The following is a 19,244-nucleotide window of genomic DNA, read 5'->3' as shown; positions in this document are numbered from 1 at the left end:
AGCCTGACTTCCAGAAGGTTCACCTAGCACTTTCTCTCAAACCCACAGCAGGAAATAGTGACCCTGAGATGGAAATTTATTCTTGAATAGGTTTTTACATTCTACACATGTCTCTCTGCTCATCGCCCAGGCGGGAGCACTTTATATAATGGGGCTCTTTCTATCTGGCTACTAGTGTGCTCTCCTAGTATTTGAGAGTGCCTTTTGGGTTCGATTATCCTGCAGTTAGGGGAAATTGGTAATACCCAGATGATAAGAAGAACCATATTTTGAGGCCTAGAAAAAGAACTTCCCTTCAAGCCTTGAGCCCTGCATGTGACCTGAGTTGACACTGCCTTCTCTCTGAATCTTCTTCTATTTACTGATTTATCTGGAACTAAAGAAGGCCCTTTGGGATTGAGTCATACTTGAAACCCACCCAGAATCAGTGGTCAGACATGGAGAATGATGGACTGGAAGAAGGGAGAAGGACAGAAATGAAATTCTGTGCAAAGAAGACAGGAACAGACTGAGCGATAGCCCCTGGAAAGGAACACTGTGTCCAATGTGCTGTTGTTGTTGTGGCTGAATTCTGTCCAGGTGAAGTTAGAGTTGTTTCAGTAAACCATTTGTGTGTTACATCCAAATTATCTATTGTAAGACTTTCAGAACCCCCTCCCCCATCTTGTCTTTCCTCTTTCCAATCAAAAGAGATGAACAGAATGAGCAATGTCTGCCCTCTCTCTTTGTAAGAGACCATCAAGAGTTCTGAAAGGCTCAAGTCATCTATCTTGTGGTCAGCCTTACAGGGAATCTGTACCAAGATGGAGACTCATGATCATGATACCCGTGCAGAAATGTCATGCGCATGTAGCGTATCACAGAAAATGCAGTGGTTCTCAGCTAATCCTTTAAAATGGTGGAAATAGCACATCCCTGTTATGAAACCCTTTCTAATTGAGAGTGAGAGGAAAGGAGTATTAGATCATTGAGATCCAGCACAAGTTGACAGGAGCCCTCTTTATGAAGTGGCACTGAGATCACAGTGAAGTCCAGTTTTAGTAGCTCAAGATAGTGGTGGTGGTTTTTGGTCAGTTTCAGTGTGACAAATAAATTTGACAAGAAAACATGTCAAATATGTCTTACAAATTAGCAGAAGTGTTTGAAGGAGAGAAATCCCTGAGCAACTGTGGAGATCTGGGCATCCTTGGTGGGATGACTGCGTCAGCAACATGGGTGTGGAGCGCGTGCCATTTGGGACCGTAGTTACTATTGGTCGTGATGACAGAGCAACTTGCTTCTGAAACGAAGCCCCAAGATCTCAATGATTCTTTCTCCCCATCAACTCCCTGTATTTCTAAAAATCAGTTCTGGCTTCTAATACAAGATAGTCTCTTTTTTGTCCTCCCCCACACCATTGTGATGGCAACAAGGAAGAAATGAACTTTCTTGCTGGTAAAATTTTTTCTTTTTTTCAGTTGTGGGGCTTGAACTCTGGGCCTGAGCGCTGTCCCTCAGCTCTTCAGCTCAAGGCAACTCAAAGCACCACTTCCATTTTCTTGGTGGTTTATTGGAGATAAGAGTTTTATGGACTTTCCTGCCTGGGCTGGCTTTGAACCATGATCCTCAGATATCAGTCTCCTGAGTAGCTAGGATTACAGGTGTGAGGCACGGGTGTCACTCCCCTCTACACTTTTTAAAAATTTTATTTTATTGTTATTTTAAAGGTGATGTACAGAGAGATTACAATTACATGAGTCATGAGTACATTTGCTTTCATACAGTGTCTTCTGTTCCTTCATTCTCTCCTAGTCTCGCCCTCCTTCTCTGTATAGTTCACTTTTATCAGTTTCCAGTGAGCTCCTCTGCTGCACTTTTTCAATCTCTTTCCCTCCAGTACTCTACCTTCTCCTTAACCCTCCAGACAATACACATGTGACTATACCATACATGAAGAAAAGAAGACAGAATCATCAAAAATAAAATAAAAATAAAATTGAAAAGATCTCCTGTTTTCGTATTTTGGAGTTCAAGAAAGAAAGAAAGAAAGATAGATAGATAATTTTATGCAGACACTAAGAATTTCATGGATACACCAAGACAGAGGAGTCACACTGGGTGATATAGTGGGCAGCAGCTAGGGAAGTGGGCAATGCGGGCAGGCAGCCTTCTCTTGGTGGCTTAGCCAGAGAATGGCTTCAAGCACAAGGTGGCAACAGATAGCAGGCTTGAGTAATAAGATGGGCAGAATTGGTAGTGGTTTTTGGAAGAATAGTTTCTGGTTTATATGTGTCCTTTCTCCTCTACCCTTATCTCTATCCTCTCCAAAAATATAGAAGGCATCTTTAGTCCTATATTTAAAAGCACATGGTTACTCTCTAAAAAAAAAATAACTGCTTAAGGAGGTCTAGGGAACAGATTGATGCATTTGCCAGCTCTTGCCTGCTAAGCGATCACAGTTAATGTGCCCTCTATGCACACATGTGTGTGTGTGTGTGTGTCTGTCTGTCTGTCTGTCTGTCAGTCTGTCCTGGGGCTTGAACTTAGGGCCTGGAAACTATCCCTTAGCTTTTTGCTTTAAAGCTGGTACCCCTGCCACCTGAGCCACAACTCCACTTTCAGCTCTTTTGGTAGTTAGTTGAAGATAAGAGTGCCACAGACTTTCCTGCCTGGGGCTGCCTTTGAACCACAGTCCTCATATCTCAGCCTTCGGAGTAGCTAGATTTACATGTGAGCTACTGACACCTGGCTTACTGTGATTAATTTTATATTAGAATCTTACTAAACTTGTATCATTTTCCCCATATTTCAGAGTCTTTCAAGAGGAATTGGTTGTCTGTACTGGAAAAGGAATTGGTGCACAAATAAGAAGGCTGGATGCAGTCTATCTAAAATTGGGCCTCAGAGCCTCTGAACTTCAACTTCATCAGTAACTACATCCATTCTGTGAGGAAGAGATTCTCAGCGTGTTAGGACTAACCTCCTGTAGGCACACTTTGTAACTTTAATAGATTAGTTTTGCCAATACAGCTTATTGCATTATTAAATCCTATAAAGGCTCTGTAGAGGTGTATACTGCTATTTTCAGGTGCTATATCCCAAGGACATTTGGTAAAAGGTTATTTTTTCTTAAGAACTGTATTTAAAGCACAACATGACTAATTTTTCAACATTGTTCATTTTTAACAATTTAAGCTGTGCTGTACTTGAACAAAATTGAATGCCAGAAGGCTGGCTTTTATGGTTCTAGCTTTAATAATCACAAGGTAATTTTTATTGATATTATTTTTGTAACCAAAGCTGTAACTTTGACTGATTTAGTTTAATGAGCATACCACTTGCTCAGATATCAGAAGAGGACAGAAGACTTCAGAATGTTGCAGGAAATGGATTCAGAACAGATTCAGAAGTTGTAGAAAACAACATATTTTGGTCACTTAACAGTGTTCTATTTTGTTGGAAAGTAACTGTTATTTTGATTTTTTTTATAGATTTCAAAGATGGATGAGGCTGAGCACTGATGGCAGATACTTGTAATCCTAGCAACTCTGGAGGCTAAGATCTGAGGATCACAATAGGAAGCCAGTAAAAGTTTAAAAATGTGTGATACTCTTATCTCCCACACACCAGCAAAGTGTTGGAAGTGGAGGTATGGCTCAAGCAGAAGAGCACCAGCCTTGAACATACAGGCAGAGAATGTGAGGCCCTGCATTCAATCCCTAGTACTGGCACCAAGTTAATTAATTTATTGATTAATTAAGGCTGGTGGGTTTCACTTCATTGCATTAGAAGTACTCAGAGAGCAAAGGTTGGGACCATTTCATAAACGTTGAGTCCAGGCTTATGAGAGCAAATGGGTCATTAGATAGACTTAAGTCTTCAAGGTCTTTCTGTAGTTCTCTGTGCAGAAGCTCAAAACACATCTCGCATCACAGTCCCTAGATTACCGAAGGAGACTCAAAAGTTTAAGAACTCTAAAAGCAAAGGCTGAGTCCATAAAACTTATTTTCCAGTTCTGATCAAATGAAGCCATAGGGACAGCCTCCTCTCCTCCATGAGTGGCATTTATGCCAAATAGATTTCATATGCTAGACAGTCCATTCTAAGTGTGTGAATTTATCTCAGAGTTTAGACTGCAAATAGGCACCATGGAATCCATAAAAGTGAAGAGATTGTGATTTATAGGAAGATGTGTATTTAAATCAGAATATCTCCTTAGGTGAAAACATATCTTTTCCCCCTAACAGATTTTGTCAAGGGATAGATTCAGTGATAATGATGGGCTGACAGGTGGGAGAGATAAACCTGAGAAATGGCTGGCACACCTATTGAACTTGGACATTCATGAGAATTTCCTTCCAGCAATTCCTTCTAGAACATGTCCCTCAGGGAACGCTGCTCCACTAGTGCGCTATCTGCCAACCTCTGAAGCTTTGCACTGTAGTTTTTTTCCAAGAATGGCATTAAATAAGCTCAGCTCCTGCAGCCCTCATTTTCCCTAGCCACAGCCTCACACACCTCTTCTGCCAGCATGAAAATAGAAACTACTTTAGCCCAGAGGCCCAAATGCTACAAGAGAACTGGAGATCCCTTTTCCACAACGGGAAACGGGAGAGTGTCCTATGGCTTTGTGATAGCCTCAGATCTTCCAGTGGATCCTTTCTTTAGGTCAACAAGAACATGGTGACATAGGCCTTACCTTGCTTACTCCCTGCTTTCCTGGGCAACATCGGCTCATACTTGTAATCCTAGCTTCTCAGGAGTCTGAGATATAAGGATCAAGATTTGAAGCCAGCCAGGCCAGGAAAGTCTATGTGACTCTTATCTCCAATTAACTACTAAATAGCCAGAAATGGAGTGTGGTTCAAGTAGTAGAATACCAGCCTTGAGTAAAAAAGAAAAAGTTAAGGGACAGTACTCAGGCTTTGAGTTCAAACCTCTACACAAGCACAAAACAAAGGAAGAAGCAAAAATCAGCCCTGAGATTCTATTTATGATAGATCTTGGAAAGAAATACTGGACGTAGGATAAACCTTCTGAGTTGCATTCCAAGGTTACCTCTCTCTTCCTTCTCCTAGCCTTCAGTTTATCTGTTGGGGGCAATCTGGCAAGTTTGTTTCTTCAAACAAGAGGCTTCTTGGAACGTCTCCAAGAGATGCTTGGAGGGGACACACCTTTAAATGTAATGCAGTTAAAGTGCTATTAAATTAATTATAGCACTTACTATAGAACTATTTACAAGGTAAAGTCCTACAACATAAAACATTAAAGAAACAGAATTATACAGAAATAGAAGAGGGACGAGAGGCTGTCAAATATGAGGTACTTCATTAATCAGTTGGCTCCAAGAATGGGTCAATGAGGTGTAACCACTCAATCACAGAGAAAAAGTCGGCCATCTTACAAAGAGTCAGCCATCTTTTCAATATAAGGTTTTAAACTATCTTTGAGGAGTTGTACAAAGGAGTTTCAATTCAACACGTCGGTTTATGAGTACAAAGCATTTTGGTTAATCTCACTCTTTTTATCATTCTCCTCATCTTTCCCAACCCCACCCATTCCCTTAAGTTACATTTTCACCTGTAGACATTGATATCATGACTATATTTTCCCACCCTTCCTCTTTCCATTCATCTGCCCTCCCTCCCCTTGAATGTCTTCCTTCCAACAATGCCTTTTCCAGCTTCCTGGTAATCATTTTGTTAAAATGTAAGTTAATGGTTCGAAGGAGTTATACCATTGCAATCTTCCCCTGTGTATACCATTCTTACACAGTCTGGAGTCAGCCATCCTGAAACCCGGATGCTGACAACTGCCATTTTAGTTATTTTCTCTTTATCTTAGCCATCAGTAAGAATTCATAATTTTTCCTTTCAAGGAATTTAGTTTTCACATGGAATCATTTTAATTGTCAGTCATTTGTATTTCTCCTAACCGAGATGAAGGATATTACTAAGTGTTGGCAAATGTGCTATTATCTTCCTGTATAGAATAGATAGTAATCTTGCTCATCTACCTTGAAAGGAAATGCTACCGGCTACATTACAATGTTTCCCATATATAGCCTCTCACAACTTGTAGGGTTTGTTTGGAATGCTGAGAACTTGAGCTGTACCATTCACTCTGCTTTTAGCATGTCCCTAACGCTTACAGGGGGTAATTCAAATTTTAAGACCTTTCAAGTAGGGTTCCAAATCAATGTGGTTCTTCCTATATTAATCCTACTTGTTCATTCATTCAGCACAGACATTCCATTCTCTCACTAGTTCAAGCTAAAAATCACAAGTCATTCATAACCTCTCTCTCTCTCTTTTTTCACATCCCATGTTAAAATCAAGGAGTACAACTGGGTTTGCCTTCTGAATATATCCTTGCTGGGTGCTGGTGGCTCTTGCCTAAAATCCTAGCTACTCATGAAGCTGAGATCTGAGGATCATGGTTCAAAGCCAAGGCAGGGAAATTCATGAGACTTTTATCTCCAATTAATCACAGAAAAAGCCAGAAGTGGCACTGTGGCTCAAGTGGTAGAGTGCTAGCAAAAATGAGCCCAAGGACAGTGTCTGGGCTCAGAGTTTGACCCCTAGGCATGGCAAAAAACAGGTGTAGGGGTTGGGAAGGTGGCTCAATGGTAGAGTGCTTGCCTTGTTTACATGAGGCCCTGGGTTTGATTCCTCAGCACCACATAAGCAGAAAAAGCTGGAAGTGGTACTGTGGCTCAAGTGGTAGAGTGCTAGCCTTGAGTGAAAAAGCTAAATAAGAGCTCGAGGCCCTGAGTTCAAGTCCTAGTACCTGCACACATGTGGAGTGCCCATGCACACAGAGAGAGAAAACATGAATAATCAAACATACTAATATTAATTTTGAAAAATAAAATTACTCAAGAGAAGCATACATAGTCTTTAAGAGAAAATATGAACAAAATATTTAAAAATATCATCCATAGCTAAGTATTTGCATTTCTAAGCTAGAGACATTCAGGAAAACCTGAAAATCTTACCAATTTCAACAGACTATCAGTTTGTAAAGAATATATCCAAAGGATGGGAAGGAGGCTCAGTGGTAGAGCGCTTGCCTTGCATGCATGATGCCCTGGGTTCAATTCCTCAGCACCACATAAGCAAAAAGAAAAAAATCCAGAAGTGGTGCTGTGGCTCAAGTGGTAGAGCACTAGCCTTGAGCTGAAGAGCTGAGGGACAGCGCCCAGGTCCAGATTCAGGCCCCACGACTGAAAGAAAAAAAAAAAGAATATATCCAAGCCAAGCACTGGTAGCTCATGTCTGTAATCTTAGTCCTAGAGACTCAAGAGGCTGAGATTTGAGGATCATGATTCAAAGCCAGCTCAAGCATGAAAGTCTACAAAACTCTTATTTCCAGTTAGCTACACAAAAAGTTGGAAGTGGAGCTGTGGCTCAAGTGGCAGAGCTCTAGCTTGGAACAGCACTCCGGTCCTGGGTTCAAGCCCAGGGCCAGCACAAAAAACAAAGAGAAAAAGAATATATTCAGACTCCCCTCTCATGAGTTTATGAATTATTTTTGGAAGATTCTACTGTTATACATTTTCTGAATTTTCTATAAAGAATGCGAGTAACTTTTATAATCAGAAAAATATTTAAAATAGTTTTTTAAATTAAAGTGTATTTGGAAATTTATATCTTTCGTTAAAAAAGATTCTAACAAGAGGATTTAAAACATTCCTGTATCCTAGTTTGCACTTGTTACATTAAAATCAAGTTTTTTTTTAAACAAAGAAATGTTAAAACTGCACTGGTTACCACCCAAGAAAATCAAAATGGAATTTTAATTTATTTGTATTTTTAAGGTCAATGAAAAGTATCAAGCTAAGGAATTTGTCAACCATACTTATTTTTGAAATTGAAAATTTATCCTTGTACATTCCAGTGTATAGGTCTCTGGGGGGGCAACTTTTATAGCTTATTTAGTCGTTTGGTTTCGGCTTGTAAGTTGTATTATTAAAATGTTTATAAAAGTTTGGGGTATATAAAACTAATGAAAATGATCCTTAGTGTGGCTTTTCCCATAGATGGGCCTTTGAAGTACAGTGCTGTGGTTTAGCTAGTTTAAAGGCTATATTTATTCTATAATTTTGAAATATAAAAGTTAATAACTTAATAGTAGTAACTTGAGCTGTAATTTTAATTGTGAAACTGTTCTTCCTCTTGTCACCACACTTCAGTAGAGGTAGAGTTTGAAAATCAGGCAACAAAAACAGACCAGTACCTATAGATTCTACTCTCTCTCTTTTCCATGATACTATTTTATAACATGTGATTTTTCATCCTGCAAGCTCTTCCTACATGTATGAATAGCCTAAAAGCTTTGTCAAATTTTCCAATATAATGACCTTAATCTTATATGTATGGTATGTTGGGTACTAGAAACCACGAAGGGAGAAGAGAAATTTTAATTCTTGTGTGTGTGAGTGTGTGTGTGTGTGTGTGTGTGTGTGTGTGTGCGTGTGTGCACGCATGTATACTGGTATTGAAGCTTGAATTCAAGGTTATTGATATAACCAGCTCAGCCACCAACCCAGAATAGATACACAATAGAACAATGTCAAGAGTTTAAATATTACAGGCCTGGAGCTGGTGGCTCATGCTATAATTCCAGCTACTCAGAAGGCTGAGGTCTGAGACCAGCATGGACAAAAATACCTGTGAGACTCCCTTTTCAAGTTAACCAGCAAAAAGACAGAAATGGAACTCAAGCGGTAGAGCACTATCCTTGTGCTAAGAGGAAGTGGCTAGGCCTTGAGGTTCAAATCCTGCATTGCTACTTTTATCATGGTCTTGTGGGACATGACTGCCTTCACCCCTTCACTCTCAGAGGGCGGTACACTCATCATTAAATTCTAAGCCCACTGCATACTACTCCAAAGATTGAAGGGGCATGAATTTAGGAACAGGAGACCACAAGATCAAATATAAACCACATTCCAATAGATCCCACAGCAGAATAGTATATTATCCGAGTGTGAAGATACCAAAGTAAAATGGAACCGCACGGACTTCTGGGTAGGGCCTCTGGTGTGTTTTACTAAACTTCTTGACACCCAGCTTCCTGGGTTATTATGGGGCAATGGGAAGACAGAACCAGGGAATGCAATCCTCTTTGAGACCGCTGCCATTGTACTGTTGAGAAGAGAAGGGGCCTAGTTCAGTCCTGAGAGCCTTGTGAAGTTCTAGAAGGAGAGGCAAGGTGGAGAAACCCATACCTTCAGCGGCCCAGCTGTCTGGGTGAGACTGAGTTATAGAGAGAGGAAGTGTGAAGCCTAATTATTTGGTCTTGAGGACTTGGAGCATGCCTGTTTAATTCTGCTCCTCCTTGTTTCCTTCTGCTTCCTCCTCTTTTTCCTTCTTCTTGTGTTGTTAATCAAAACCATGAACTCAAAGGAGGGGATAACAATGCTTGACAAGAAATGTACTCATTACCTCACTCATGTAACTGTAACCCCTCTGAACAGCATCTTTACAATAAAACAAAATTAAAACACAAACAAACATGAACTCTCTATGCTAAGCAAGTAAGCTACCACTGAGCTCCATCCCCAGTCCAGGATTTTTTTTTTGTTGTTCTTTTTTTTCCAAATTATCAAAACAAGAATCTTGATGATGTCAGTTGGCCCAAAACTGTGAAGAGTAGAAAATGGCCTTTTATTCAGTAACTGAATAAAAGAAATAGCTTGATGAAATTTGTTGCTGTGTCTATTGTGAGATTCTTGGTAAGAATAGTATCTTTTCCACGGTGCAGAACACCCATTTTCTTTTTTTTGGGGGGGGGTTCCGGTCGTGGGGCCTGAACTCTGGGCCTGGGTGCTGTCCCTCAGCTCTTCAGCTCAAGGCTAGTGCTCTACCACTTGAGCCACAGCACCACTTCCGGCTTTTTTCTTTTTGCTTATGTGGTGCTGAGGAATCGAACCCAGGGCCTCTGGCATGCAAGGCAAGCACTCTACCACTGAGCCAACTTCCCAGCCCCCAGAACACCAGTTTCTCAGTTACCATTTCCTCCCAGTCTTAGCACTAGAAATAGTTGGTGTTGGTCTTTTTCCCCTATACATGCTGGGCATCATGTAATTAGTCAGGTTTCTCACTTTATACTGGAACTTAAAGAAAAAATTAGAGACAAATTTGGGGCCTATATTAGTAAGTACAAAGAACTTTTTATTTTATCTTTTTTTTGTCGGTTGCAGGGCTTGAACTCTGGGCCTGGGCACTGTCCTTCAGCTTTTCAGCTCAAGGCAAGTGCTCCACCACTTGAGCCACAGCACCACTTCCGGTTTTCTGTGGTTTATTGAAGAGTCTCATGGACTTTCCTGCCCAGGCTGGCTTTGAACTGTGATCCTCAGATCTCAGCCTCCTGAGTAGCTAGGATTACAAGCATGAGCCACTGGCACCCTGCCAGCCTTGTTATTACCCTCATTCCTCATGCTCACTTTTTTTTCAGTTTCACATTGAAATACATTTTACTTCACATTGTAGTTTTGGAACCCCTATACAATGCTGAAGGAGATCACAGGCTGACTGGACTTTGCTACTCCCAACCTCTGCACAGGTGAAATTAGACTTGCCTTCCTCCAGCAGTCTCGGCTGGCCTCCTTCCCACAGCCCCACGGGGGTAGGGAGGGGGTGATTAGAGACCTGGAACACACTTAGTGCAGTGGTCCAGTCTGTCAGGGAGTAGCTTCCAACTTAGGTCTGGCTCCTGAGTAGTAGCCCTGTAGTGTTCTGAGAAAGGGAAGTATCTAAAAAGGATTGCACTTTTGATGATCAATGTGAGAAACAGATTAGTGTCAGTGTGCATGCAAAGAGTTTTCTTCCTATGTAGCTTGCCAAGCCTACGATTTAGTGCTTGCTCTGTGTTCCCCATTCCCCCACTCCGAACACACAATGATGCTGCTGCCAGTGTCATCCTGCTGGGCCTGGTTCTCTCCATGGTAGCAAAATGAGTTAACTAATTTCTAACACTCCAAAGAAATTCATTTCATTGCTAAGATCTAGGTTTCATGCGCATGTTTTCCTATTTCATGGTAACATAGAAGGCAGTCATTTTCTTCTACTGAAGAGCTGTTTGTATATGGCCATATTGAATCTTTTTCTTTTCTCTTTTTCTTTTTTCTTTCTTTCTTTTTTTTTTGTGCTGGTACTGGGGCTTGAACTTAGGGCCTGGACACTGTCTATGAGCTTTTTTGGTCAAGGCTAGCACTCTACCACTTGAGCCAAAGCTCTACTTCCAGTTTATGCTGGTTAATGGGAAATAAGAGTCTCACAGACTTTCCTGCCTGAGGTGGCTTCAAACTGTGATCCTCAGATCTCAGCCTTCTGAGTAGCTAGGATTTCAGACTTGAGCCACTGGTATCCAGGTATCCATAGTGATTTTAACAATAGAGTTCTTTGGATAGAGTTCATTGAAGGAAAAATGACTACATAGCACAGGATTTTGTAAATGTAACTATAAGCATGATCTGGTTTGAAATATCTGATGAATCTCTCTTTTAGACATTTTCACACCCCCTTTGATCTTAGAATAAGCAATCTTATGCATACATACACACACACACACACACACACACACACGTACATGCACATATGCACTACTTTGTACTACCTAGAGCACATTGTACTACCTAGAGAAAAACTATCAACTTGAAAGTCATTGGAATGAGGATAATTAAAAGTGTTATTATGCATATATTACAGTGAAACAATATTTGCTTTGGTGACTCATAATAAATTAGGCATTTGACCTGAAACCAGTGACATATTATGTAATGGGAAAACAATTGATCTTAGTTTTTATATGCACAATCTTGTTGCCTCCAGTTTCTTCTTATTAAACTTCTTTACACCTTTAAAATAGTTTGTGTCACATCGTGGCAAATTAATAGTTTGAAATAACTATGCACAACACAAACATGACCTGACTGTAACTGAAAAGTTCTGTTCCATTTTAACCATCATAATTAATACAAACTAGAAAAACAAGAAAAATATGTGAATCATAAGTAAATTTTCAGCCATTTAAAGCCATTATATGAATCCATATTAGCATAAATTTATTTTTCTTGTAACTGTAAAAACTCAGTTAGCTCAACTTAGTTTTTAGCAGATTGCTACATATTAAAAATAATAAAATTTATTATTATAAAAGGTCTTATCAATCATGGTGTGGGAATTAGGCTACTTAATGACTGAAATCTGGATCTTTTTCCTCTAACAACAGACTATAATTACCCAAAACTTTCAACTATGTCTTATTAAAATTTTCAGAAAACTTGTACCATACACTGCTGAGGAGGTATTTTATACCTCTATCAAAGCAATAAGTTAAGGAATAATCAGAGAAACAGCACATTGCTTCTACATTTTATGTGGTTGTATAGGAACACTACTTTAATTAAAATTTTGATGATTCACTATAACTGGTAGCTAAGAAATCTTTCCTTTTTATTTTTAATAAGTTTTTTTGTGAAAATACTATACAGAGGGGTTACAGTTACATGAACAAGGTAATGAGTAATTTCTTATAGAATTCTTTTCCATATTAAAAAAATTATTAACTCAACAATTACAACCTCAGTTTGGGACCCAGAGTTTAGTTTCCTAAAGCACTGCTGTATACAATAGAGTAGTCCAACCTGATCAGCTAACACTTATAAAGTGGGCAGACAGAAAAAAAAATTGTTCCAGAAACTCGATTGAGGCTGATGGACCACATTTCTGTAGTTAGAGGAAGAGGAAAGGTTGGGCAATTTTACTAAGCAATTTAAGCTAAAACCATTTGGATCAGCAGGAGAGAGGGCACAAGAGAGAAGAGCAGAGTGCTGAAGGGAATAAAGCAATCAGAATGATTTATCTGACCCTTCATGGTACTTTAGCTTTGGAACCTGGCTCTAGCATGGTGAATGGGCAGCGTGTTTCATATTCTTTCAGTCTGTGGTGTTTTCCCTCAATTCCACAGCATTTGGGCAAAGTCCACTGGTTCAGGGGATTCAACCAATATCTTCAGTGGGGGTTATTACCCACCCACATTTAATTTAGATTCTTGAGTGGCAGCTTTTCAGTCAATATTTGCTGAGGATCCTTTCAGTATGCAGTGAGAACTAGATACCGGAACATCTGTAAAATAGGCCTGGCTTGCTGTATAACATTTCTTATCACTGGTTTTGTTTATTAATGAAAGAACCATGAAGACAGGGATATGATCTGACCTGACTAGGGTATTCATTGGAGATGAATGTCTATTGTCTGACTCAAGATCTGGCCCATGGAAGGATCTGGATATATACCTGTGGAAGGGATGAAGGAAGAAGCATCACATACATGCTCTTCCCCGCATCCTCCTCCCATGTATGGACAAGAGGCTGCTATCGTGTTCTCTTGGAGATACGTCTTTTGGAACGCGGCTTTATTTCAGACTGAAGTTCCAGCTTGGATTGTTGTTTGGAGCCATGAGTCTAGGATGTCAGCTCTTGCCTCAAACACCTAATTTCATGTTTGGTTATTGATGGATCTGCTATATGAGTATGTTTCTCCCCTCGGCCATTTCCAGCATGACAACATGACTTAAGGTAGCATTGAGAAGCCACTCAGAGGTGGTTTGTTTCTACACACGACACACACACACACACACACACACACCAATTAGAGTGTTTCAAGACTATATTTGACACATCAGTTGACAGCTCCTGGAACGGGAAGTGTATTTTTATAGTTTAGGAATACCAGTAGCCAAAGCTACTCTTTTCCCCTGAACTGTTAATCTCTCTCTCACCTTCCATTACTTACAAACATGGCCCCTCATCTTATTGACCCTGGTATATCACTTCCTAGACACTTAAATAAGCAGAGACAGTAGAATACATTTCTACAATGTGTTGAACCCGGAAGTCAGTCATGTTAACAAGTTTCCCCATCATTGGAGCTCTACTCAGCTCCTATTCTGTACTCTGAAGAAGTTCCTTTCTTGAAGGCCAAAGGTGCTCAAAAAGAACCTTTCAATCCTCATTTCTTCATTGTTCAAAATAGTGTGCCAATGAGTAACCTTGAACAGTAACCATGCCATCAATTCGTTAGGACAGATTCTTATGTGTTGGCATGAACTTTTGTTCTAGTGAAGGTTTGTAAAGAGGTATTATTTCCAGATTTCTCAATTTACGTATTTCTCAATTTATAAGCATATATGTATTCAATGAGTTTTCTCATTTTACAATATCTTCACCAACACTGAATGTTCGTATTTTAAATATTTGTTTGTTTGATGCCTCAAATAACAGTAAATCTTTTAGTTTGGATTAGTCCAAATGGTATAGGAAACCTTTTTTTTAATGTTGTTTAAGGAAATGTGACTGAACATTATCATATGGCAGCATCATAGGAATATTTTAATCAGAATTGATAATTCAATAAGGATACAATGGAAAGAGAATGTTACAACTTTACAGTTTCAGTTATTCACTGAACTTTTTTCTTATAGCTGGACAATGACCTTCAGCCTCTCTTAGACAAGATTGAAATAAGTCTTTTAAATACATCACTGAGGCTCTTGTCTGGTTTGCTCACATTGTGAAGGATATTTGAAAAATACACCTTATAGAAGGAAGCTGATTCCTGTTATTTTCTATTTCCTCATAATTTCAGAACTGGGCAATTTATCAGAGAACTCAGAAAACTAGAAGAAATATGACAAAGTACTACCCCAAAATTGCCGTGAGCAATTTACTTGTCTGCAGAAGACGCCCTTCATAAAACCGTTTGCCTTTGAATTTCAGACAGGGAGAATTCTAGAGAGCTGGTTCTTCTCAGAAATTTACAAAAAAAACAAGCCCAAAGAAGCCTCTGGCAGTTCCCTAAGTAACTTAGCTGTATAAAGGATTCCTAATGGAAAAGCTTGCCAACCACAGCCCCAGGACTGGCCAGTCCATGTAGAAGCCAGTTGTCACAGCTGCCTCTTTGAGAGGAAGAGTCATGGCTTCCACGATTGCATACATGACAATGGCTTTGCACCCCTCAATGTGTAGGCCTAAAGACCTAACGAGCCCTGACGCTGGATATTAGGTAAAGGGATGGATTAGAACAGGAACAAAAGTTTCAGCAAATTGAATTCCATGCCTCCATGCTACTTTCTAAAAAAAACAACTCTGCCTGAGGCTCTTCTTCAATCGCCTAACTCACAGTCAGCCCACAGTGTAGAAAACTAGGCCATTGCAGGTGTACCTGAGTGGGCACGACCCTAGAAATTCTCTCTCCAGTTTCAAAAGGAGTAGTAATCCCCATGAGGCCTTGGAGAATAGGATCACTTCACAAGCAGGATGTTAAAAATAAAAACCTTGTCAAGCATCTCTTCCCAAGATCTCTTCCCAAGAAACATACACATGCACACAGCAGGTGCACACACACATACCTGCACACACACACATGCACACACACATACACACGTGCACACACACACACATACAAATAGGTTCTGACATCCACATGTGGAGTGATTCATCTGTTCAAGGCTTCCTTATGCATTAAGTTTGTAGTTAACTTTGGATTAGGCTATGAAGCTTGAGATCTTTCTGGAAAGATCCAGAAAAATCCCCTATTAGAGCTCTTTCTAGAAGAACCCCTATTTGAGTTATTCCTTCCAGTCAGAGAGTGGCTTCAGAGATTCTTCTCAAGGTGTGGAGGATGGGGTAGAAAGTTGACTTGGTAGCAGTCTACTCTCACCACCTTGTACATTCACTCAATCGCTGTCTCACCTGAGTCAGCTGCCATGTAGCAGGTACAGGGTATGGAAGCATAGATGACTTTCCTTGAGTTAAGGTCCTGAAGAGTTCCTGGAGCTCTAGAGCTTCATGAAGAAAGATTTGGAGAACAATGTTCTCCTTCATGTTTTTTCCTGGGCCTGGACTGGAATAGTGGGACAGGCCAGTCATAATCCCAGATACTCGGGGGAAAGTAATCAGGAAGATCTCAGATTGAAGCCAGCTAAGGAAAAAAGTAAGATACATCTCAAAAAATAAACCAGATGGGTCTGGAAAGGTAGCTCAGTGGTAGAGCACTTGTCTTGCATGCATGAGGCCCTGGGTTCGATTCCTCAGCACCACATAAGCAAAAAGAAAAAAAGCCAGAAGTGGTGCTGTGGCTCAAGTGGTAGAGTGCTAGACTTGAGCTGAAGAGCTGAGGGACAGTGCCCAGGCCCAGAGTTCAGGCCCCATGACCAGACCCCCCCCAAAAAATAAGCCAGATGTAGTGGTGTACAGGTATAATCCCAGATAAACAGGAGGTGGAGATAGACAAACCATGGTGGTCCATGGTTTGCTAGCTAAGCAAAAAGCACACTGGGCAACTGAGATATTTCACTATTGCAAATAATGCAACAATGAATATGGATGTGCAGGTATTCTGGCTTGTGATGTTCTGAGTAGATGCCCAGGAGTGGTATGGCGGGGTTGTAGGGAAGATCTCTGTTTAGTCTTTTAAGGATGCTGTCCAAAGTGATTGTACTAGTTTACATTCCCACCAACAGTGTAATAGGGTTCCTTTTTCCCCCATATCCCTGCCAACATTTGTTGTTTGAGTTTACCATGTTGCCCACTTTAACTGGGGTGAGATGGAATCTCAGAGATGTTTTGATTTGCATTTTCTTTATGGCAAAGATTCATCCATTATTCTTATTCCTATCCTTAGTTACCTGTACCAGCGATGAGTAAGAGTCTAAGTTATCACTATCACTCCGCCTAACCAAGTCATCACAGATGATGGCTATCTTAGCTGAAAAGCAATGAAATTTTAAAAGAATATCTGGTTGAAAGACATGCATTTTGAAGCTGGTTGTAGCATCTTTTGTTTCCTCAGTTTGCTTGGTCGCCCATCTAGATATCTAAAAACAACTCCAAACTCTCCTCAAGTGATTCAAATGTTTCTCAAGTTCTGCTCTGTGTTTGTATTTCCAATGTGTCCGATGATCCTCAAACATGGCTATCTATGTGCATGCACTCATTGAAGAACTGACTGACTGATGCCTAGCTATTGCAGAATGTGGGCCTGTTGAGAGCAAGGCTGTGTCTCCCTTCTTCTCTGCTAAGACTTTAGCCCAGGGCACTGACAGGCATTTAGGGGAGGCTTGACAAATTGTTTCTGAGTATAGGCCATCAAGCATAATTCATCTTGTTTCACCGTCAGAGAGGTAGATGATGTTCTCTAGAGATTCAGGATTTAAAAGAAGAAATGAGCTAGATGCAACTGTACTCTGTAATTCTAGCAACTCAGGAGGCTGAGATCTGGCTCACAGCAAGACATCAGTACCTGACTAGGTTTCCTTTTTCTTTGTTCTTCAGGTCTGAGACTGAGACTCCCACTTGGTACCTGATGCTTTTGCTCATTGGCTAGTGTTCTACCAACTGATCCATGCCATCAACTCCTAATTTTTCCTTTTAAAGAGAAAACTTCTTAAGCCAGTGGCTTAAGCACAACAATTGTTATAGTACTATAACAGCTCAGGTCCATATACTTCCACAAAAAATTCTTGAAAACAATACCATTCATGAATCAGGTGCTAGTGACACATACCTGTAATCCGAACTACTCAGAAGGCTGAGGTCTGAGGATCATGGTTTGAAGCTAGCCCAGACAAGAAAGTCCACGAGATTCCTATTTCTAATTAGCCACCCAAAAGCCAAAAGTGGAACTATGGCTCAAGTAGTAGAATGTGAGCCTTGAGCCAAACAGCTAAGAGACAGAGCCTAGTTCAACCCCAGTATTAACTACTTCTACCTGATGTCCCCTACCCGCGCCCCCCCCTCCATGAAAGAGTGCTAGCTTAGCTAAAAATCTCTCCTCAACATTTTTGATGGTGCAAAGATAAGCCAACCTGGACCAAACATACCCAGTGACTTCCTCTTTAGCATTTGAACAGATTAGTGTGATGTGATACAGGCCTGGGAGTGGAAGCATGTGTGTCCTCTTGGCTGGACCATCCAGAGAAGAGGAGGCTGTCATGGCCTCTCTAAGAGGCTACTGGCAGGCAGCACTCTGTGGAAACACCAGTGTCAGGGCTAGCTGCTCAGAGACCTCGGCAGCTCTGTGTTGCCGGGCAGCAGTTGGCCGGCTTTCATAGCTGTTATCCTGCAGGACAGGCACTGGACTGCCCACCCAGTGGCAGCTGCAGAGCTCCTGGAGACTCAGCCACAGCACTTCCTGCAGCCCAGGGCTCTTCTCCACCTGCAGTTTGTCACTAACTTTCCTTTGTCACGGCTCCCTGGACAAAAGACTGTACTGGACACACAAAATGCTACTCATCTGGTGGGCCAGGCGGTAGCAGACTGGGTCCAGCACTGTCGCTCCCATTAGCATCAAATCACACAGGTTTAATTTAGAGCAGAAGCCTTCGAGTTTGCTACTATCGTAGCCCTGCCTGACAAACACCCTCATAAAGCTGCATGCAGGGCATAGTCCCAAATAGATGGCACCGTGCTTTTCATGAATTCAGCCTCTAAATTTAAAGTAGAAGTCTGTGAGGAACTCATCTTCTGATGCCCATCACCTCCCTTCAAAAATTGAATTTTGTCCCAGCTTGTCAAACAAGCCCATCAGTCAGAATATCAGGAAGTCCAGAATTCTCCTGGTTACTGAAAAGGCCACATTAAACAAACAGAACATATCGAGACGATGTGTTGGGCTTTGGATCCTGGCATGGTATTTGCCACCCACATGAATCAATTGTGAGAAAAATACAATAGAACGTCCAAGAAATAGAAAAGATGAGTCTGGCACTGGTGGCTCACGCTACTCGGGAGGCTGAGATCTGAGGATCGTGGTTCAAAGCCAGCCCCGTCAGAAAAGACAGTGAAACTCTCATCTCCAATAAAACCACCAGAAAACTGGAAATGGCTCTGTAGCTCAAGTGGTAGGCACTAGCATTGAGCTGAAGAGCTGAGGGACAGCATCCAGGCCCAAAGTTCAACTCCCATGACTGACAAAAAAAAGAAAAAGAAATAGAAAAGATGATAAATAAGACACTGAATGGAAAACTAGTTCATAGCCTTGCCCATCAAGATCATATTCAATATTCCCTGATGTGGGAAAGGAAGGGTTGGAGGAGGCATTTTTAATGGCCATTTTTTAAAATTTTATTTTATTTTATTTGTGAACATACTGTACAGAGGAGTTACAATTACATGGGCAGGATAATGCGTACATTTCTTACCAAGCATTGCAGCCTCCTCCTTTGTTTACCCTTCACATCCCTTCCCAGCCTCCCCC

The sequence above is a fragment of the Dipodomys ordii genome, unplaced genomic scaffold, assembly GCF_000151885.1.
Source record: "Dipodomys ordii isolate 6190 unplaced genomic scaffold, Dord_2.0 Scaffold65, whole genome shotgun sequence".
Lineage (NCBI taxonomy): Eukaryota > Metazoa > Chordata > Mammalia > Rodentia > Heteromyidae > Dipodomys > Dipodomys ordii.
The sequence above is the reverse complement of the archived record's forward strand: the minus strand, read 5'-3'. Positions refer to the sequence as shown.